Raw genomic sequence first — 22394 nt, forward strand, 5'->3', positions numbered from 1 at the left:
TATTGATCATTAATGTAATGTAATGTTTAATATTGTAAAAGTGATTATGGCGATGAAATAATCATAAAACAAGAAAACTCAAAAGCACAGGAGTACTGAAATTACATGATTGTCTAATCGGTTGATGTAACCTAAAAGTAACTTTGTATGTTAAAAACAACAAGGGCAGTGCTCACAGGCAGCTTCAGGCTTAATAGTCCCTGAACTTTTTTCCCACTTGATCCCACAACTTTACCACACAGAAATGTCAGGAAAATGTGATTTTTTTAAGCTAAATTTGAGGCTTGCAGGGGATTCTAGGTTAGAAAACATTGGGGGCTCCATGCAAGCTACACCTCTCTGTATTCCAGTAATGTTTGGGGTTTGGTAGGTTTCATCTGGAAGGCCATCGAGACCGGGTCCAAAATCGTGGGTGACTCCCTTACAAAACCAGGTTGTTTCACGATAAATGATTTTGATGTCTCCACAATACGTTTTGGGCAATTTCCTTTAACAGGCACAAGGCCTACCCACATAAGTGAGGTACCATTTTTATCTGCAAACTTGGAGGAATGCTGGGTGAGTAGAAGTTTGTGGCTCCCTACAGATTCCAGAACTTTCCATCACAGAAATTTGAGGAAAATGTGTTTTGTAGGGCAAAGTATGAGGTTTGCAAGGTATTCTGGGTAAAAGAACCTGGTGAGAGCCACACAAGTCATCTCATCCTGGATTCCACTGGGAGTCTCGGTTTAAAAAATGTACAGGTTTGCTAGGTTTCCCTAGTTGCCGGCTGAGTTGAGGATGAAAATCCACAGCTAGGTACATTGCAAAAAAGAGTCAGTTTTCACTGGAAACATATTTTGTGTCCATGTTGCATTTTGGGCCATTTCCTGTCGCAGGCACTAGGCCTACCCACACAAGTGAGGAAGCATTTTTATCGGCAGACTTGGAGAAATGCTGGGTTGGTGCCAGTTTGTGGCCCCTTGCAGATTCCAGAACTTTCCATGACAGAAATGTGAGAAAAATGTGTTTTCTTTTTACAAAGTTTGAGGTTTGCAAAGGATTCTGGGTGACAGAACCTGGCGAGAGCCTCATAAGTCACCCCAGCCTAGATTTCTCTACTGGAAAAATGGGATGTGTCCCAGTTGCATTTTGGGCTGTTTCCTGTCGTGGGCACTAAGCATACCCACCCAAGTGAGGTACCGTTTTTATCAGAAGACTTGCAGAAATGCTGGGTGGGTGGAAGTTTGTGCTCCCTGCAGATTCCAGAACTTTCCAAAAAAGAAATGTGAGGAAAGCGTTTTTCTTCTTTTATTTTACAAAGTTTGAGGTTTGCAGTGGATTCTGGGTAATAAAACCTAGTGAGAGCCATACAACACCCCCATCCTGGATTCCCCTGGGTGTCTAGTTTTAAAAAATATACAGGTTTGCTAGGTTTCCCTAGGTGCCGGCTGAGCAGGGCGCAGAATCAACAGTTAGGCATATTGTGAAAAAAGGGTCAGTTTTCATTGGAAATATGTGATGTGTACACGGTTCGGACAGTTTCCTTTCGTAGACACTAGGACTACCCACACAAATGAGGTCCTATTTTTAGTGGGAGACTTAATTTTGTACAATACCCTCAAATTCACATGCTAATATGGGTATCCACAAATTCAGAGATGTACAAATAACCACTGCTTCTAAGCTCCATATCCTGTTCCAATTTCAGAAATATATAAGTTTCCTTGAAACTGATTTTTCACTCTTTATATTTGACCAAATGAATTGCTGTATACCGTGTGCACAATCAAAAAATATTGCAAGGTGCAACTCAGTTATTGGCTGCGGGTACCTCAGGTTCTCAGTGAGCCTAAAAGCCATCTATAACCCCGAAACCAGAAGGGTCCTGCAGACCTAACGGTATACAGCTTTTAAAAATCTACCATAGTTAGAAGAAGTTACAGGTAAAAATGTAAGCACAAATGGCTGTTTTCTTCAACTAAATGTCAGTATTCTTTTATTTCAACTGCTATTTTCCATAAGAAAACTTTGAAGGATCTACACAAATGACCCCTTTCTGAATTCAGAATTGTATCTACTTTTAAAAAATTTATAGCTTTCCAGGATCCTTTATTGGTTTCACACCCATTTCTTCCACTACTTGGAAGGTTGTTGAAAGCACAAAAAATAGGAAAAATAGGCTATGTCCCAGTAAATGCCAAAATTGTGTAGCAAAGTTTAATTTTCTGACAAAAGTCTGCCTATTCTTGAAAGCTTGGAAGATGCTGATTTTAGCACCACAAACCGTTTGTTGATACCATTTGTAGGGAAGAAACCAGGCACTTTCTTCTGCCACACTTTCTAAAAGTGCCATTTTCAAACACTCAATTTAAAAACCATCTTTACTAAAAGATGTGTTATTAAAATCCGAGCTCAAAGAGCCTACACTTTATTTCTCTATATTGTCCCAATGGGAAGTTATACTTGTAAGATGTTACAAAGTAGCTCCCATTCTATCCTAAGGGGCATATAGTCTTTCAATAGTGAAAAACAAAACTGGCGTATTTTACTATCAGGACATGTCTCACACACCAGTACATGTCCTAACTTTCACAAACACTGCACCCTGCCCATGGGGGTACCTTGGGTCTACCATGGGGGTGTTTTACATGTAAGACATCAGTGTGCTGGTGAAACAAATGTAGATATTTTGGTTAAGCCCGAAGCTTCATTATTACCACGATTATCTTTCCCTTGGAAAAAGACACTTAGGCGGATTTTTCTGAAAAATTCCAGAGCTTCAATTTTTAAAGTGTTGAAATCTGCACTTGCTGTTGGAACAAATTGCACTCCCAATTCCAAGACAGACTCTTCTACTTGGGTCAGTTGTTTAGTTGAAAGGTTTACAATAGAACTCGTTTTTAGTTCTTGTAAACGTTTTTGCGGGTCCTCATTTCCCATGGTTGGTTAACCATTCTTTGTGTCTCTGCCTGTTTGTAGATTGGCTCTCTGGTTTTGGAGTGGCAGGGACTGGGGATGTACATTCACTGTAGACAGCCACTGTTGGGTTGAGGTGTGCCTGGCCCTTCCTGGATGAATCAGAGCTGAGCTGAATGAGGCTTGGCTGCAATTAGAGTAGGGGGAGATTTCCTTGCACCTGAATAGGGCCAGGCTCCCGTGCACAATGCTGTCTCCACCCCCTGTGGTCATACTGCACCAGTAAGGATAGAACTGGTTTGGACTGGGCTCAGAGACACTTGCACCAAGACAAAAATGGATATAAGTAGTAGACCTTAGACCCCAGAGCTTTAGATCACTTCTGGACTCAAGAGGAACCTTTTCCAAGGAAAAGAGCTGAAGAGCTGTAAGGAGTGACTGGAAATTTTCTGTGAGCCTTCTTGAAGAATAATCTCCAAGGGCCTGTGTGTGCTAGCCTCATGTTCTGAAGTCTGAGGGACACACAGACATCACCCCCAGCTCCCCTGAATTCTGCTGGTGAGAGTTCTGACCTGCCAGGAGGTGCCTATTCCAGTTCTGGGCCTCTAGATATTGTTCCTGCTGTTGGGAGCTGGAAGAAACCTGAAGAACTGAGAAAATCAACGCATCGTTCTTCTTGCAGCTGTTTTTCCCGACGCAGCACCGCAGTGCGATAAGAATCTCCACGCACTGCCGTGCTATTTCAGAGACGATGCAGCACCTGTCACTGCTGCAAGAACCAATGCGTTATGGGATCGTGGTTGAAGAAACCGACACAGTGCCGCTGGCCGCCACATAATTCGCCAGCGCATCCCGTATTTCCACGCATCGCACCTGTGCGGCAAGCTTTCCTGATGCATCACCCGTGGACCTGCACCATGTTGGAGTCGACACATCACTTTACCCTGTAGTCCGGATTAGACACATCACTTCTCTTGCGTGCAGCAGAACTGTCGCAATGCCTCCCCAAGGCCTCAGGAACATCTTTTTTTTTCTCCACACTTCCCTTCTCTGTGGCTGTCATGCATCCACAGGTACTCTGTGTAGAATCACGCATCCATAGTTTTCTATGGACCCAGTGGCTTGAAACCTTTGAAAGGTCATATTCTTATTACATGTATGTTGGATTTTTGTCATTTTGGAATTGTTTAGTTTAGATAAAGGTACTTAATTTTTCTAAACTGGTATGGTGTCCATATGTGGTGTTATCACTGTATTTCTGTGTGTTTTGAATATAAATACCCTACACATTGCCTTTGGGATAAGTCAGTCTGCTCGTGCCAAGCTACCCAGGGGGTGAGCAGGGGTAATCTGAAGTGTGTATCCCCCTTATCCTGACTAGAAGCAAGGGTCCTTTTTTGGACAACGGTACCTACCTCCGTCAATTAGAGACCCCCATTTCAAACAGAGAAATTTTTTGAAAAGTGAATGAATGCATGCTGCAGATCTAAATGTATGTACACAGCATTAAGATTTTCTATGTTATCATTTCCCCCCAGTTGACTCTGAACTGTACTTTATATACCAGTTGTTGACTTTTACTGTGTACATCTAGACACCTCCAAATCCCTCAATTTGTCATAAATATAACTCTGCAACCCCTCAAACTCCACCGCTTTTCATTTTAGTTTTCCCCATTCCCTTTTGTCATCTGTTTTCCTCCCTTACCTTTTAACTAACTCTTGCAGTATATATGTTTAATTCCCTTTACGAAAAGTAATAAGCATATCACAGAATTTGTAATGATTAGTACAAGGGTAATATAGTTCATAATAATCCACTGCCATTGCCACTAAGACATCAACCAACTACAGAAAATCATTTCCTTACCTGTCTCTTTCAACTCCTCAGAAACCTCCAAAATGTTAATGATAAACTTATTAATTTGACTACTCTTGTTAGGCACATTTGTGCAGTACTGCTGGACACGTAACATGTGTTAAACTCTGCTCTGTTTTGCGAATAAGATATCTAAAGCAAGCCTATTTTGTAAAACAGTTGCCCTAATGGGCCACATTAGTGCTACTGAGGTATTGATTGCAAGACGGTCAATCAGTGTAGACAACTTCACAATTTTATGATCATTCAAAACTATTCCTACAGAAGAAATAATGGCACCAAAAATGTCACCATCTACTTGTGGAGCACTAAGCTTGTCTCTACCATGAGTCACTGTCCCCATATCATCTATTTCATCTACACGGTACACTGTAGGAAATACTAAATCCAAGAAGCAGCTACCTATCCATTTACAACATGATCCTTTTCTGCAATATCTGCTCCCCCATAACTTCAAATTCCGTACTCACTCACTCCAACTCACCATCAGAGGATGTCTAACCGCCTCATTAAACAGAGCTGCCTTCTTGTTGTCAATCCAAATTTAAAGTTTGATGCATCCCAACAGCTTTCAACCCAATCTCCCTTTGTTTATCTCGTGGCCTTTAAGTCAATATCTTCCCTTCTTTCGTCAAATTCTTTAATAAAATCCTTCTCAGGTCTTATCAACTTACATGTTATTCTTTCTTTAAGGAAGCGTGGAACATCAATTTATGTGACAGATTTAAAAGAATGTTTCACCATTTCCATATACCTACTATTATTATGTAGATAAAAAATGTTATATATGGACAACCCAATCAAAAAGCATGTCAACATTTGCAAAATATTATTCAAATCAACCCTTCTAATAAAGAATACTAATAATTATGCTGCAAGCCAGTAAATAGATAAGGGACAAGTGCTGATATGTGACTCCCCCTGCTGTGGATGCAGGTAAGTAGTTGACGTAGGTGCATTTGTAGCAATCATTTGCATGCATAACACAAGAGTAATCTTGTAAAAGGTTCAAAAAAGCATTATCTGTGAGATTTTCCTTGGCTCCATCCCTATGTAAAATCTTCATGGAAAGTCTATGGTATTATTTTAGAAGGAAAGAATTAGGTTTAAAATTTCAGTGGAAGCATGCTCAACAGAAGAATTTAAGCCTACCAATAGACCAGTCATCAAGATAGTTAAGGCAAGTGCCAGTATGGTCATTATCACACTACACTTATTTGGTGAACTAACACCATGATTACACTTGAGTCAGATCAAAAGAGTACAAAATCCAAAAGAAAAAGGCACATTCTATTCTTCACTTTCAACTTGTACAAATTGATAAAATGTTAATTGATTCAGAATGAACACATTAGTTCAAGCTAATTTCCAAAGTTATCCCTATCCCTACATCAGTGTCTTCTAATAATGGCAACCTACTCTTCCTTCTCCTGAAGCCTGGGCCCTAAGACATTTCACAGAATTTCAGCATAAGTGTTCAATCATATGGACATGTCACTTAAATTAAGTCAGTCAAAAATCAATCTTCACTGTGGTAGGGCTTTTCAAGGATGTTTTTCAAACGCTTTCTGTTTGTTCTCAGTCTCATGTATTATTGAGTTAAGTTCACTCTCAACAAAGAAAGTCCATTCAGGAGCCAAGTACTTTTGACTAGACACCCATGCTCTATTTGATTTCCTGACTAATGGCTTCTCACCATCTCTGTTGCTTGGCTAATTTGTTCCTGTTTCTTTGTGGTCTCTGTGATTCATTCTTCTTACACAACAACACTCAGTTTTTCACCCTTCCATGGCTACTTTCCTCTTCCCAGCCTTCATCTGGCCAAATTCCTTGCCCCTTCTTCAGGCTCAGAGTTCCAGCTTTCAGTTTCTTTAGCTTGGTTAATTGCAGCTACTCTTGACTCATTTACCACAGGCTTGGAACTTATCTTGGGCTGAATTTGAGATATTATTGCCCAATCTTCTCCCCCCACTGAGCAGTCAGATTGCACTGAAGTTTGATTCTGCAAATAAGTGGCTGTTTACACCTCTTCTTTACCAGTTTGTCTCACTATTTCAGTGTAGGAAGCACAAACCCAGTTTGGGATGCCTTCACCCTTCACAGCATTGTTTGTCATAAGGATGACTTGAATGGGGCCATCACACGTCTTCCTCATATATTTTTTCACCAGAACCCAGGCCCATCAACTAAGGTCATGGCACTGTTCTTGCCTTGGAAGGGGAGTTGCCAACTCAACCTGATGAGAGACAGAACACACCAGGTCAGCCAGGCCTTTACAGTATTTAAGAACCATATCATATGTAATATTCATATATGTAGCTGCAAGCATGGTGGGAAATCTCATGGCTCTCCCCATCAGAATTTCACGGGGTGGGAGAATCTTGTCCTTTGATCAGGAGTGCATCAGAGATACATCAGTACCAAGGGAAGGGCTTCAGGCCACTTGAAGGGATGTAGACGCACACACTTTGGCAAGTCAGGACTTCAGCATGCCATTGGTTTGTTTGATGATGCCAGACACATTAGGTCTGTAACTACAATTGATCCTCTAATTTCATTTTTAAAATGTGTCCCATAATCTAACTCTAGAGGAACCGGTAGGCTGATGGAGGAATCAACTCCCTCAATAACATTTTAGCCACATTGAGACTGTGGTTTCTTCTAGTTGGGTATTCTACCACCCAATGAGAAAAGATGATCATTATCACTAGGATGTAGCAGAGTCCATTGCATAAAAATCGAAGTGCATTTGATTAAAGGGCTTATCCGATCTTCCTACATGACTCAGGGTAACAACTGACAACTATCCTCCTCCCAGCATTTAAATGGTGACAAGTAACACATCCATAGCATAGGTTCTCCGAAATGACATGGAAACAGAGATTAAACCATGAATTCTTAAAGAAACGTACCATTATCCTCTCCCTATATGATAGGACCATGGGAATGCCTGGTCATGGGGAAACAACATAGCATCTGGTAGGACATGTCTCCCATGTGTGGAAGCCCAAATATCTTTCAGATTTGTTGCACCTCCTGCTCTGACCCACCTCTCCTTCTCCTTTTCTGGCACTTCTTCCTGCAAACTCTTAATTAATTTCCTCCCAAGTATCAGCAACAGTTAACAATAGGTTTGTCGCAACATCATTCTCGGAATCACATGAAGGATCTCTGTTCAATCTGCAAAGACTTTAGAGGGCAGTATCTTGCCATCTCATCTGCCTAGCCATTTCTAGATATCATCACATCACATCAGCTCTTGTGTGCTGCTCATTTGACTACCGCTATTCCGGAGAGCAATTTTAAAATATCAAATAGGTCCATCACTTAATTCTCATTTGTGATCGGGCAGCAAGAACTCTGACCTCCTGGTCAGAGACCTGCTCTCTCCCCCAGCAGCTCCGCTGTTTGTGCCGCTGACCCAGTTCACCTCCGCTGGTATGTGTTCAAGGCCCTCCTCCACCCACAGGCTCCTGCCTGTACCTAATCCCTTGTGGTCCAGTGGGAGAGCCTTGCTCTTCTGCTGGTTTGCTGCTGTCTGTCTCTGTGTTTGTGCCCGTTTGTCTGTCTTTGTTAGTGTTTGGTTATTGTGCCTTGGGTGTCTTGTTATTGTGCCTTTTTTCCTGCTGTTTCTGTCGTTCCTGTTGTTCCCACTGCTGCCCCCATGGCCCCGCCCCTTGCCGGTTCCCACTTCCTAGCTGCGCTTGCCTCTCCCCATCCCTATATGATGGCAGACGTGTGCAGTGGGTGCGCGGCTGGCGTGCTGAAGGCACGCCAAAGGCAAGCCTATCTGCGGCCATCCACGACCCGACCACGACCAGCGCCAGAGACTCTGGTTCTCTGGACTCCCACTCCTACGACTCAGCTGCCCTCCTCGCACTCAACCCTGGAAAAAACAGCAACTGCCAGCTATCTACGCCGAACACCAGCTACGGCCATTTCTCCTGCTGACACTGCAGACGATCCTTTACCATCATCTGCACCCCCACGACCGCCACCCCCACGCAGGACGCCAGCACCACTGAAGCCCTGAAGTGCATCCTCCTCAATGTGCGCTTCCTGCACAGATATGCTGTAGAGATCTGGGACCTCCTCGACGCCCTCTCACCAGATGTCGCCTTCTTCATGGAAACCTGGACCAACACCTCCTCCACCCCGACATCGCCACTGCCATTCCTGATGCATACAAGATCTAAAGGAAGGACCGCTCCAACCGCCCAGGAGGAGGACTCGCCATCGCACAGAAGAGCTCCCTCTGACTCTCCACCTGCAGCTTGAGCAACTCCCCTTCCACCACCGAACACCCTCACTTCCAGATCCAGACCAGCTCCAGAACCATGCTTCGCGGCACCCTCACCTATGGACTCCCCCCGAGCCTTGCGCTTTGTTTACCACCACCATCGCCAAACTCATTGCACCCCATGCCCTTGCCTCGATGGACTACATACTCATCAGAGACCTGAACTTCCACCTCAACAAACGAAGCCACCTCAACTCCACCACCCTCCTGTACAACCTCACCAACATCGACTGAAACAGCTATTCACCACCCCTACCCACAAGGCAGGACACACCCTCGACCCCACCTTCACAGGAGGGAACACCATCCACTTCAGCCACACCACGCAGGCCCTCTGGACAGACCACCACTGTGTACACTTCTCTTTCAACACTGCCACTGCTCACAAACCTACTCCATGCCTACCACTAATGAACTGGAGTAAGGTCACAAAGGAGCACCTCAACTCCACCCTCATCCACGACCCCCCGCCTCAACCAACACCAACTCTACAGCCAAGGAAATACACCACTGGATCACCAACTGCGCAGACAAGCTCACACCCTTCCGTAACCCTGACAGACAACGCCTCCTGAAGGCCACTTGGTTCACTACTGACCTCCGAGAATCCAGACACACCTGCAGACGTCTCGAAAAACGATGGCAGAACAGCAAAACCACTGAAGACCAGACCACCTACAAAAATGCCATGACAGAATACCACCAACTCATAAGATCCACGAAAAGAACCTTCATCTGGAACAAAATCCTCACCAACTCCAGCAACTCGAAGGAACTCTTCAGCATCATCCAGCGATTCACCAAACCCCCAGCGAAGCCACGGATGTCACTCCCTCCCAGTAACTCTGCAATAAGCTTGGCTCCTACTTCCACCTGAAAATCAAGGCCCTCTACAACAACTTCAGCTAACAGAGTCTAGAAACCACCCTTCCCTCCAGTGATGACAGCCAGCCCACCATCACCGCCTGGACCCTGGTCACCACCGAAGATTCCGCCATGACCATGAAGAGCACTCACTCAGGATCCCGAACGGACCCATACGCACTGCACATCTTCTGCTGAGCCGCAGCCGCCATAGCGACCGAGCTAGGATGCAGCATCACTGCTGTTTTCGAATCCGGCAATTTCCCCGTCCACTGGAAATGTTAAGAAGTCAAGCCCTCCTCAAGAAGCCCTGTGCAGACCTGACGGACCTGAAAAACTACAGACCCATCTCTCTCCTTCCCTTCACAGCCAAAGTCACGAGAAGATCGTCAATACCCAGTTAACAAGCTTCATCGAAGCAAAGGCTATGCTCGCCTCTTCTCAATGCCGATTCCTCAGGAACCACAGCACCCAGACCACCCTCTCCGCCGCCACAGACGACACCCACATGCTCCTCAACCAAGGCCATACCGCGGCCCTCATCCTACTTGACCTCTCTGCAGCGTTTGATACGGTCTCCCACGGCACTCTCGCAGCCAGAATCCATGACGCCAGCATACAAGGAACCACCCTCGAATGGCTCTGCTCTTTTCTCGCTGACAGAACCCAAAGGATCAGACTCACGCCTTTCCTCTCCAAACCCACAGAGATCAACTGCTGAGTACCCCAAGGATCATTCCGCAGTCCACGCTCTTCAACATCTAAATGGCCACCCTCGCCGCCATCGTCAGACAGCATGGACTCAGCGCAGTATCCTACACCGACGACACCCAGCTCATTCTCTCCCTCACGAAGGACCCAAAAGCTACCAGACTCAGTTTCCTGTAAGGAATGAAAGACGTCGCAGCTCGGATGAGCAGCAGCTGTCTGAAGCTCAACTTGGGGAAGACTGAAGTCCTCATCCTTGGAGCCACCCCCTCAGCTTGGGACAACACCTGGTGGCCCATTGCCCTCGGCAATCCCCACCCCCATGGACCATGCCCAGAACCTCAGCATCATACTCGACTCTCCCTCACCATGACCCACCAGATCAATGCTCTCACCTCCACCTACTTCAACACCATCCGCATCCTTCACAAGACCTTCAAGTGGATCCCCTGAAGCCAGAAAGACAGTCACCCACACACTCATAACAATAAGACTGGACTACTGAAACACCCTCTATGCTGGAATCAACAAATCCCTGCTATGCAAACCCCAGGCCATCCAGATCACCATTGCCAGAATTGTCCACGGCATCCCAAGACATGAGCACATCACCCAAAACCTACGAGACCTTCACTGGCTCCCTGTTGAGAAGAGAGTAACCTTCAAGCTACTTACCCACGTCTACAAATCTCTCCACAACACCGGACCCAAATACCTCAATGAAAGAGTCTCCTTTCACATACCCATAAGAAACCTTCTCTCTGTTGACCCACTCTAGAAGAAACACTGCACATCCGCAGAGCCAGAGGGGGTGGAAGAGCCTTCTCCTACGTCACGGCTAAGGCCTGGAACGAGCTCCCGGACAACATCAGACACTCCCCTACTCTGCACACCTGCAGCAAGAGCCTCAAGACTTGCCTTTTCGGCTGACTCGGAGCTGCACCCCCCACACGCATTGAGACCCTCACAGGTGAGTAGAGCGCTTTACAATTCCCTGATTGACTGATTGATTGAGTGACATCCAGAGGAAGTCATAAAACCTATCTGGGACCACAACATCCGGACATTGTGGACCACCCCAAACCCCTACTGACAATCAGTGTAAATTGTGACTCTGAAATGGACACAGCACACTCTAGTTGGAGCAATCAGTTCAGCCACCTATGTAAAGGTTACTTACACAAATAGGAGACTTGCACTAAACTGTCTAAGATGCACACAGCATAAGCTGTTCTCAGAGTGCAAAGAAGAGCTGTACACAAAGTACATCGGGCTATTCCAGAGGGATGTTTCAAATGTAGTGTCTTGGCTTGGTACACAATTCTGTAACAATTAGACAATCATGGTCAACCCTGTCATGCCCTTCATCAGACATCTGCAAAGGCAACAGTATGCCAGAATTAAAACAGGTGTACATTCTTAGTGTAATATTTTCAAGCAGCAAGCATGTAAGCCTGCTATTTGTCATGTGTTGTGTTCAAGTACTGGTTAGCAAGATTTCAACAGCATGGGGAACCATCAAAGTATGCTGTTGACCTATAATTATACCTTCGCTTTGCTTATTGCTGCCTCCAACTCAAGCAGTGCCTTTGGGCAACCCATCAATGCTGTGGCTACCAGGTCAAGTGTGGCAGAAAAATAGGCAACAGCACATTTAGATTCACTAAGGGTCTGTCAATAGAGACAGTGTGCACTCTTTGCATTCATTAATGTATGGAACAAAGTCCTTCTCATAATCAGGCTTTCCTAGAGCCGGAGTGTGACATAGACTTTCTCTTAGCTCGAGGAAGGTACTAATGCATTCAGTGTTCCAAGGAAAGGATCAGACACATCTTTGTGTATAAACATCTGTAGAGACATTGCCACTAGAGAAAAGGTGGGAATCCACTGATGGCAGTACCCCACCATTCCCAGGAACCTCTTGACTTCTCTTTGTGTTGTGTGAGGGTTCATTTTCACAATGGTAGAGATTTTCTCTTGGGACACCTTTTTTAGGTCTCTTCTCAAGGTGATGTCCCAGATACAGGAACTCACACTGACAGTGTTGCAGTTTTGTAGGGGACAAATTGTGAACTTTTTCCTGCTTATTGGCTCAACAATTTAATGATATCTTGTCTGCATGCATCTTGAGTTGTCAATGCCACGAGTAGTTCATAGAGATTCTGTACCAGGACTGAGTTGCATGGCAACTGTAAGGTCGCCAGATTCTTCTTCAGAATTTGATTGAAGATTAAGGGCTCTCTTGATACCGCTGGAGAACTTAACACCATGCTAGAATTTTATGTTGGAATCTGAATTTGAATTCAAAACGTAACTGACTCTCCTCTTGTTGAGAAATGGAAAAGAATGCTTGACAGATCAATGACTGTATCAAACAATTAAGTTTGCAGAGTAAATCCCTTCCCAATAACTTGACTGGACTCCCATCACATATTACAAATTAATGATCCTCTTTAAGAGGACCTATTTCAACAGAGACTTCAGTTTAACTGAAACCACGTTACAGGGTATTTGGAAAGGTATCACAGTAATACAGGCTTTTGCAGGTCAAGCATGATTCTCCACTTCTTATTTGGCTTCTGCAAACACATAGGTGAAATGCTGGTACTCCCTAGTATCTCTTTATGATGTTTATATATCTTTTATTAGCATTTGTTCATAATAACCACATACTTATAGCAACTCAGCACAGAAGGCATACACACTTCCAAACATAGGCAGTCACCCCCAGTGTAGGAAAAGAGCCAACCCAGAGCTGGCACGGTCTCACCAGTACAGTACGACACACATTCTCCAGTGAAGAAACTCTCAGTATGCACAATGCTGCACCGGAACCCCCTCCACTGATATCTCCCCGGGACAGTGCCCCGGTAGCCACACACTCCACAGAAAGCAAAATAACAAGCTCAGATACCTGCCAGCGACCGCCTGTCCTCTCCCCAGCCCTTAGTCCCCTGACTCCTGGAGCGCCCCATCCTTGGTATCATGACTGAGTTAGTGTCCCTTCCTAACCCCTTCCTAAGCCTAAGTGAGTGACTTAGCGTAGAAAGAGCCCCCACTGTACTTTGAACTTTTGTAATTGGTCATTTAACCTGTAGATCACCTACTCAGTATCTTTTTTAAGCTGCTTTGCTCTATCATGATTATATTGATATCATATCATGTGGAGAAGTGTGGCTCAGTGGTTAGAGGCGGCAGACCCGGAAGCTGAGGTCGACCGTGGACCAGGGTTCGATTCCCCGCCTCGGCGGGTCTTGGGCGCAAAAATTCCACGGACTTGACAATTCTCGCTCTGGTGCCTACTCAACTCATGGGGTCACACTGCGACTCTGGGCAATAGCTTGCTTAATCTCCACTACAGCCCCTTGCGGCGGGATGCCTGGCTTTCACCTTGTGGACACCCTGCCGGGGTTTCTCACAGGGGAATACCAGGAGGGGTTCCCTAAGCAAGCGCCGGGACGCTTACGGGCAGCTGTGCGCTTTACAAGTCCAGCACATTTACATTTACATTTACATCACAGGAGTAATTCCAACCTCTGGTGAGAGATTGTACTAGGACATCTGGACATACTCTGAATAGTTATTTTCACAAGTTCAACATCTTGATTGGATCAATGTTTCCTAAAGTGTGGGTCGCAGTCCAATTTTTGGTGGGTCCTTAAAGTCCAAGCAATAAAGAAAGATGCCTTTAAATTATGTATTTATTGTGTCACATTTGCTGCACCTCATTGACAGAGGACAAATATCAGGCCATGTCTTATAACATATTGCTGCTTATGTTTTTTAACATGGTGATTGGTGTTTACATACTCCTTTCACTTAGCATTCAGAGAAAGACAAGTAAAGTGAATCGTGTGACAGTCTTGCTGGGGTACAGACATTTTGAAAGGAAAGCCTGTAGGTAGAATTTTTTGTACGGTACAACAAAATGTAAATACCTGTAAATTAAGTGTACACATTCAGTAGTTTGGAAAGCAAAAATGAAGCCCTTTTTTAAATTCTGAAGTGGAATGGAAGCAAATACTTTACTATGAACAAAACAAAGCAAGACAATTTTAATGGTGTTGCGTAAATGATAAATATTCACTGAAAAATGATTTCCTCATATTCTCAATTTGTGGAATATATTTTGTTATAGGTTTATCAGTAAAACTGTATATCTGTGCAACTTTAGTGGCCATTTCAATAGAAAATGTGCAGTCTGTAAATTACCATGAGCTACCACACGATGCTTTAGTTACATTAAAACAATTGGTTGCTTCATTTCTATTAAAGCTAGATGGGACGCAACTGTTTGTCATGCTGAAAAGTGGGGCATGGTTCTACGAAATTTGGGAAGCATTGGACCAGACCAATATCCTTGCCATTAAAATCCCAGACATCCTTCTTCACTGAGACTCTTAAGTCAGGAAGTAATTCGGGGCATATTATCAAGCACGTCGTTAACATTATCCCTGCTTTAGAGGCAGAAAACTGCTGCTAAATTGGTGATAATGGGCTTGATAATACGCCATAGAGAATTCCCAGAGAAGCCCATGTTTTACACCAGAACATGGGCTTCTATGGGAATTCACAAGGGCGTAGTATCAAGCCCATTATCGCCGCTTTAGCAGCAATTTTCTGCCGCTAAAGCGCCGATAATGTTAACGCTGTTTCTTGATAATACGCCCCTTCTTCTTTTGTCAAAGCCTGGAATAACCCAAAGGTGGTCTCTTTTGTATTCAATTTGAAGTCTGAATATTCATCATTCACCAGAAGCTGAACACCATATGGTGTGCAATAGATCACACAATCAAGTTTGCAGAGTAAATCCCTTCCCAAGAAATTAACTACAGTACCATCATACATTACAAATTAATGTTCCTCTTCAAGAGGACATATTTTTACACTGACTTTACCTTAGCTGTACTAGGGTCACAGTTCTTTTATTTAAGATACCTACAACTTGGATATGTTTTCCTGAAAGGGGTAAGTTTAGGAGCTCTACAGTAATAACAGTAGAGCCGGTAGCACCAGTTTCAATAAGAAATGATAGGAAGGGCCATTCATCTCTCCATCTACACATGGTCCATACTGGTTTACCTCTAAGACTGCACCAAACACGCAATTTCCTCCCCTCTCGGGCACCATCATTGTGACTGGTCAGAACCAGGATTTCCAAAACTGTTGAAAATCGGGACTAGTTGAAAGTGTCAGGGATCTTAAAAGAGTTTTGTTAAAACTTTGGGTTGGGGTTTGAATTAAACCTAAGGTTAGTTATATTGTGTAGCATCATTGAAGTTGGTACATACTAGGCTCTTCGCTTTTGTATATTCTGCACTAGCATTGCATTCATGTTTGACATTTGACCATCATTTTACATTTGATTGGATTCAGCCTACATTCTTGCTTCCAGTGGCCCACCTTTTTACAATAATGACATAGAGTATCTTTTTTAACATGGGATGTCCGTCCCTAAATTTGGATCAACAGACTCTCCTTGCTCTCTACCCTGCGAAACAATATTCCTATTCTGCATCATCTGACCACCACCTTGATAGCCAACTCCTTGCATTCTTGCTTCAACACCAGAACATGGATTTTCCATATACGGGCAATTGTGTAAATATTTCTGGGCCAACTTTGTTTGTGCTAACAGGAATTACTCCTTAATTGTTCCCTGTCTAGCTCCTAAATCGTCACTGCAATACTTTGCCTATCGAATGATTTCATCAAGCAGTTTAGACTGCCAATAATTCACATTCTATTAAATACTAGCAGCCCGCCCCGACGTTGTCCGGGGGCAATGATGCTTCTGGGCCAACCGCCCGCCCAGGCCCCCGCCCGCACCGGCCCCCGCCCTAGTCGGTACTAATTCCACTGAGCTCTATCTTTGACTTCAAAGAGCACAGCTAGGAAACAACATTGCCACTGTATGCAGCAAATCTAAGCCGACATGATAAAGCGGGGAAAAAAGCACGCGCAGCTCGTGGGTCGCTCTGACGCAGTGTCCTGGAATGGCAGGTTGGGACTGCAGTGCGCGCCTCAATCGCCCCACATGCCTATTTACTTGTGTTTGAAGCCGCCGTTCTTTAGGGCCAACCTCCTGCCCCCTTCCCCTCCCGCCCCGGCCCCCTCCCGCCCCGACATTTTACGTGTCCCTTTGCCTAACCTGAGCCGCCGCTCCTCCCCGCGCTCCTGATGTATTGGGTGTGTGGATTGGCGCTGTGGTTCCCGAGTTTACCTGGCTCAAAGGTTTGTGTTCTCTCTTGATAATAGTAGTATAGATGAGATCTAATCTCCAGGAGCAAACCGCCAATGACCTGAAACAAAAACAAAAAACGACTGAGATTTCCTCTTTCTGGATTTTCAACCCCACTATACTGACTTGAAACATGTATGAGTCTTTTGTAATAAGCATGCACAGACTCTGTTGACACTTGGGTAGTTCTTAATAATTTCAACTGATCAATCTCTTTCGGTGGAACATTAGCTTTCTAAAAGGCAATCACCTGATTATACTTTTCTATAACAACAAGAGAAGGTGCATGAGTTTGGGTAACTCTCTGTGGCTCATCATTTGGCAACTGTATTGAAACCTTGTACTATGCCAAAAGAGTGCAAGGAACCATAATATCAAAGAAAGAATTTTATTCCTCTCAAAGCACATTTGAAATCTTTACAAACCTCTCAACTTGACTCTATTATAGGTCAGGATTTTTTCTCATAAATTGATTTGTAAGTGTGAGAACATCACCACGAGTCCAAGGTACATGCACAAATACACCCACATGCACCTCCAGCAAAGTAAGATTTGGCCTCTGCATCGCTTTTACTATTCTCTTCATCTGGACTTCCAGTATTGTCTTTCTTTTTTTCCTTTACTTCAAGAACCATTAGTCCTTCAACCTTTAAATGTTACTCCAGGGTAAACAGCGTTTACAACAAATCTTTTACCCCGCATGGAATCACAAATGGTCGTTGCAATGACCGCATTGTTATTCCGCATACCAATGAGTTGGAATAGTAAATTATACTATTCCAACTTCCAGTGCCCCCCTCCGCAAGTTGTTGTTCTGACTTGCAGAGTAATGGCATGCGGAACCACAACGCAGTCATTGTAACAATCGCATTGTGATTCCCTGCGGGGTAAAAGAATGCGGGATTTAAAGTTATATTCTCACTCCAGTTCTCAATGCTACCAACTAACTCCTTCGGATGTAATTTTATACCTAGTGTCTGCATGTTCTTGATAGTATCCTTGCATATTGACATTCTTTTTTAAATTCTAACTTTTAGACAAAACAACCCTAAATTCATTAGATAACTCCTGAAATTTAGTTGAGCAGCTTCCTTATTCAAGAACAAAATCTCCTCCTTGTTGTACCTATCTATGAATCTGAACTCAAGATGTCCGTTGATAAGTTCCTCAAATTCCTCCTTCAGTCTCACAACATCCGGGCTCATTGAAGGGCCCCCTCTCTGGGGTTTGTGGCTCAGGACTTTCCTCAGCTTCTATGACAGGCACACTTACAATCAAATCTCTTCCTGTTGAGGGTTTTGCTCCCAGATCTAGTGTAGAACTGGTGCCTGATGTACCAGAGGCTGTAGTAACTCTGGATGTACAAGGGGCGGTGACAATGACTGTAGTGCTTGTGGCCCTCAGTAATAGATCTGGGGCGATGAGGGGGAAAAAGGCACACTTGCACCTGTATCTATGGGCTCCCTCCAGCCTATGAGAATTATACAGAAGTGGTCGTGAATTCAAAAAATCATGCAAAAAGTTCTCTCTGGAGTAAGCAGTCTCATCCCTCTTTTCTGTATTCCCACTCCCTTTCACAGTTTATTTCCTTTGCTCAGCTTCTTATTATCACAAGGCACATACCTATTGCCCAATCATGTATTCTCTACATATCTGTTTTCCATGGTAGACCTGTCAGACCTAGGGTCTTCTTCCCCTAAACTTTTTTGCCTTCCTTCTCCATTTTTTCATTTTTGCTGATCTCGTTTTTTGTTGGCCTTAGGACTCTGTGAACTTAACTATTACTAACCAGTGTGTGTGCGCTCTCCTGAAAGCATGGTAAGATTGGCTTACACCCAATTGGCACATTTCTTTTACCTTTAAGTTCCTAGTAAAGTAGTACTCCATTTACCCAGGGCCTGTATTTTAAATGCTACTAGTGGGCCTGCAGCACTTATTGTGCCACGCACGTAAGTAGCCCTTTTAAACATGTCTGAGGCCTGCCAATGCAGCCTTTGTGTGCAGTTTAGTTTAAACTGCCATTTCAACCTGGCTAATAAACCTTTTGCCAGGCCTAACTTTCTTTTTATTACATATAAGTCACCCCTAGGGTAGGCACTACATTGCCCATAGGGCAGGATGTATTATATTTAAAAAGTTGGACATGTACTTTTAACTTTTAAATGGCCTTGTAGTGAAAAATTATTTAACTAAATTTTCACTACTGCGAGGCCTACCTCTCCCACAGGATAACATTGGGTTACCTTATTACATTTAATAAAAGATAACTTTCAAATGGGAGCTGATAGAAATATCATGTTTGGTGTCCCAGAAATTGTAATTAAAAGTACTTTTAGAAGGTTGGAATGTTCTTGCCCTAACTATTTGGTGTCTGCAGCCTATTCCCTGGCCATATGACTGGATGTAGTTGACAGTTGACTTTTATTTATTCCTCCCAAGCAGCCACACAATAGAAGGAATAGGTGCACCTTGATGGGCCATCAACAGGCAGGAGTAGAGGTGCTGAGCTCGGCACAGCCCCACTTGCAACTGAATAGGCTATGCCAAGCCTTCACACAAAGGCCTTGCCACCACTGCATTGTTTATACAACCATCTTGGAGCCATGGTAGGGGAGGCAGGAAACTTCAAGGACTTCAAAGGGGAATTCTCTAGAACCTTCTCCTACTTCAAAGCTGCCACCAGCTATACATATTGGATCCTCAGACCCTGCTCTTCAGTTCCTTCCTGGATCTGTGGGTACTACAAAAGAAGGGCTGCTGTGCTGTGCTGCTCTGCTGCCAAGAGGACTGCTAGCCTGCTGCCTTGTTACTCGGCTGTGCTGCTGTGCCACTTGCTGAGGAGGAAATCTGGATCTGCACTGTTTATCCCAGGCTGAAGTGACTCCAAGGGTCACTGAAACTGAACTCAGACAAGACAGAGGTCCTCATCCTCGGACCCACCCCATCGGCCTGGGATGAATCCTGGTGGCCCACTTCACTAGGCACAGCCCGAACCCACGGACCACGCACGCAACCTGGGGGTCATCCTTGACTCCACCCTCTCCATGACCAGGCAAGTCAACGCCGTCTCCGCGTCCTGCTTCAACACCCTCCGAATGCTCCGCAGAATCTTCAAATGGATCCCAGTCGACACGAGAAAGACCGTCACCCAGGCACTCGTCACCAGCCGATTCGACTACGGGAACTACCAACAAGCTCCTGAGACGACTACAACAAGTCCAGAACACCTCAGCTTGACTGATCCTCGACGTCCCCCGTCACAGCCACACCACACCGCACCTGAGAGGCCTGCACTGGCTCCCCGTCAACAAGAGGATCACCTTCAAGCTTCTCATCCACGCACACAAAGCACTCCACAACACCGGACCTACCTACCTCAACAACCGACTCAGCTTCCACACCCCCTCCCGAAGCCTCTGCTCAGCCAACCTCGCCCTGCTGGTGTCTGTTCCTGAACCCCCAAGAGGTGCCCTCAAACATTGGACCCTTGGTGTGGCCTCCGTTTAACTCTCTATTAAAAAAAGGAGAAATCATGAGGTTTGGGGATCTTGGCGATCGCAAATAGGCCTGTTCATGCCAGGATCTTGATGGCCATGCCGCCCACCACTGCAAATCTCCAGTGAACCAGACTCTTCACAGCACAGCAACCACCAGCAAATCCCAGCAGCACCAGATCTGCACTTTGCACTCCACAACAGCCTATGGGGACCGTAAGCATGAAGGTCCAGCAATGTCCCTCCATGACACCTAACAGGATCTTATCCTAAAGCACCGACCCTGCACAAAGCCGACCTGCACTTTGCGCTACATTGAGGATGATCTGCAATGCTCTCTCGGCTTCTCGCGACCCCTTCCACTGTGAACAGAACTCTTTGCGGTGAACTTTTAAAGGGAACTCTTTCAGTGGGACGAACGTGGCCCCGGTATCCGGCCCAGGCTCCATCATGGTCAGCCTGAACTTATGACATTCCCATGGTCTTGCACTACCAGATAGCCACTAGTGGCACTCTGTGCTTATAGGCACTTTACTCACCTGGAATATTTAAAATGTCAAATTTCCTGTTCTACTGAATTGGTGTGAGATTTTTCTTATGTTCTGTTTTCATTTTATTACTGTTTGAAGTGCTGCATAAATATTTTACACATTGCCTCTAAGTTAAGCCTGACTGCTTTTGTGCCAAGCTACCAGAGGGTTACGCACAGGTTAATTTGGGATTTGCTTGTGTTTCACCCTAACAGAGATTGTGGTTGCAGCTTGAGTAGGGTTTCAACCCCCTCAACCAGTAACCCAATTTCCAACATTCTGCATCTAACCTTGTCTCCATCCAAATACTGACCTAATTATTTTCTCCAGTCTAATATTTCTTTCTCTTTCCCAAGTGTGGGAGGCTCCCATGCATGCCTCATATTGAACATGTCTTAGTGGGGGGGTAGGGGGGGTCCATCTCATACACCACTCCCTTAAGTTCTCAATTACTCTTAAATGTGGGGGATACTGTAATGGCCCTTCGTTCACAGTAATCTTATTAAAAAATGTTACCCAGATATGTGTCTAACCTTACCTCGGTTGTCATGTAATGTGCAGACTTGTCACTGGGAGGGGCCTTCTCACCCTCATATCCTTTCTAAACAAAGTTCTGAATTACTTACAAATGCAATCTTTATTCTTTGTTCATAATATTTTATTACATTTTTGACAAAAGAGAACACACAAAAAAGAGCTCTGAAAAGGTACAAATGGATATCAAGTAAAACAATATGTACGCAAATAAACATTATATATTATAAATGAGCATCAAGAATAATGTGTAAATTACCTATAATACTTAAAATCATATCTCTGTAAGACAAATGAAAAGGGGACAAATTCACAAATCTATATCTCTAAATGTATAGAGCTACTAAAGTTAAGTGTTAAACTTAAACATAGAAAGTTAATACTTATAATTACGGTTACGTAACAATTTAAACCTAGATAATCATCAATTGGTTTCCCAAAAGTTTGATTATTTGAAGTATTATGAAGGATACCAGATAACATCAAATTAGCACCTGTCATAGTAAACATTATCCAAGCCCACCAGGCATGAACTGATAATAATGAGGCATGTTTCCAATTAGTAGTAATTGATTTTAAACCTGCCGATATTAAGAAATCAAAAAGTTTGTTGCTTATTAAAGACATTTTAGTGGAGAGTTAAGAGGATTTACAAATTACTATGTTATACGATAAAGTAGCTGTGACATTTAAATGTTGAGTAATAACCTGTCAAACTTCATTCCAGAACTTCATAACAATATGGCAATTAAATAACATATGTCCCACCAAGCCAGTATTTAAAGCTAGTTTCAACAAGTAGATGAATTTAACAGTTTGCATTATATAATTATAAAGGGGTACATAGACACTTAATAAAAAGTATAAGGACTAGCAGCCCGTCCCGACGTTGTCCGGGTATGAAATAGAATGTGTGTAATGTGTGTATTCAGATACGGTCATTCGCG

This window comes from Lissotriton helveticus, chromosome 2_1 (genome assembly GCF_964261635.1).
Source record: "Lissotriton helveticus chromosome 2_1, aLisHel1.1, whole genome shotgun sequence".
Classification (NCBI taxonomy): Eukaryota; Metazoa; Chordata; class Amphibia; order Caudata; family Salamandridae; genus Lissotriton; species Lissotriton helveticus.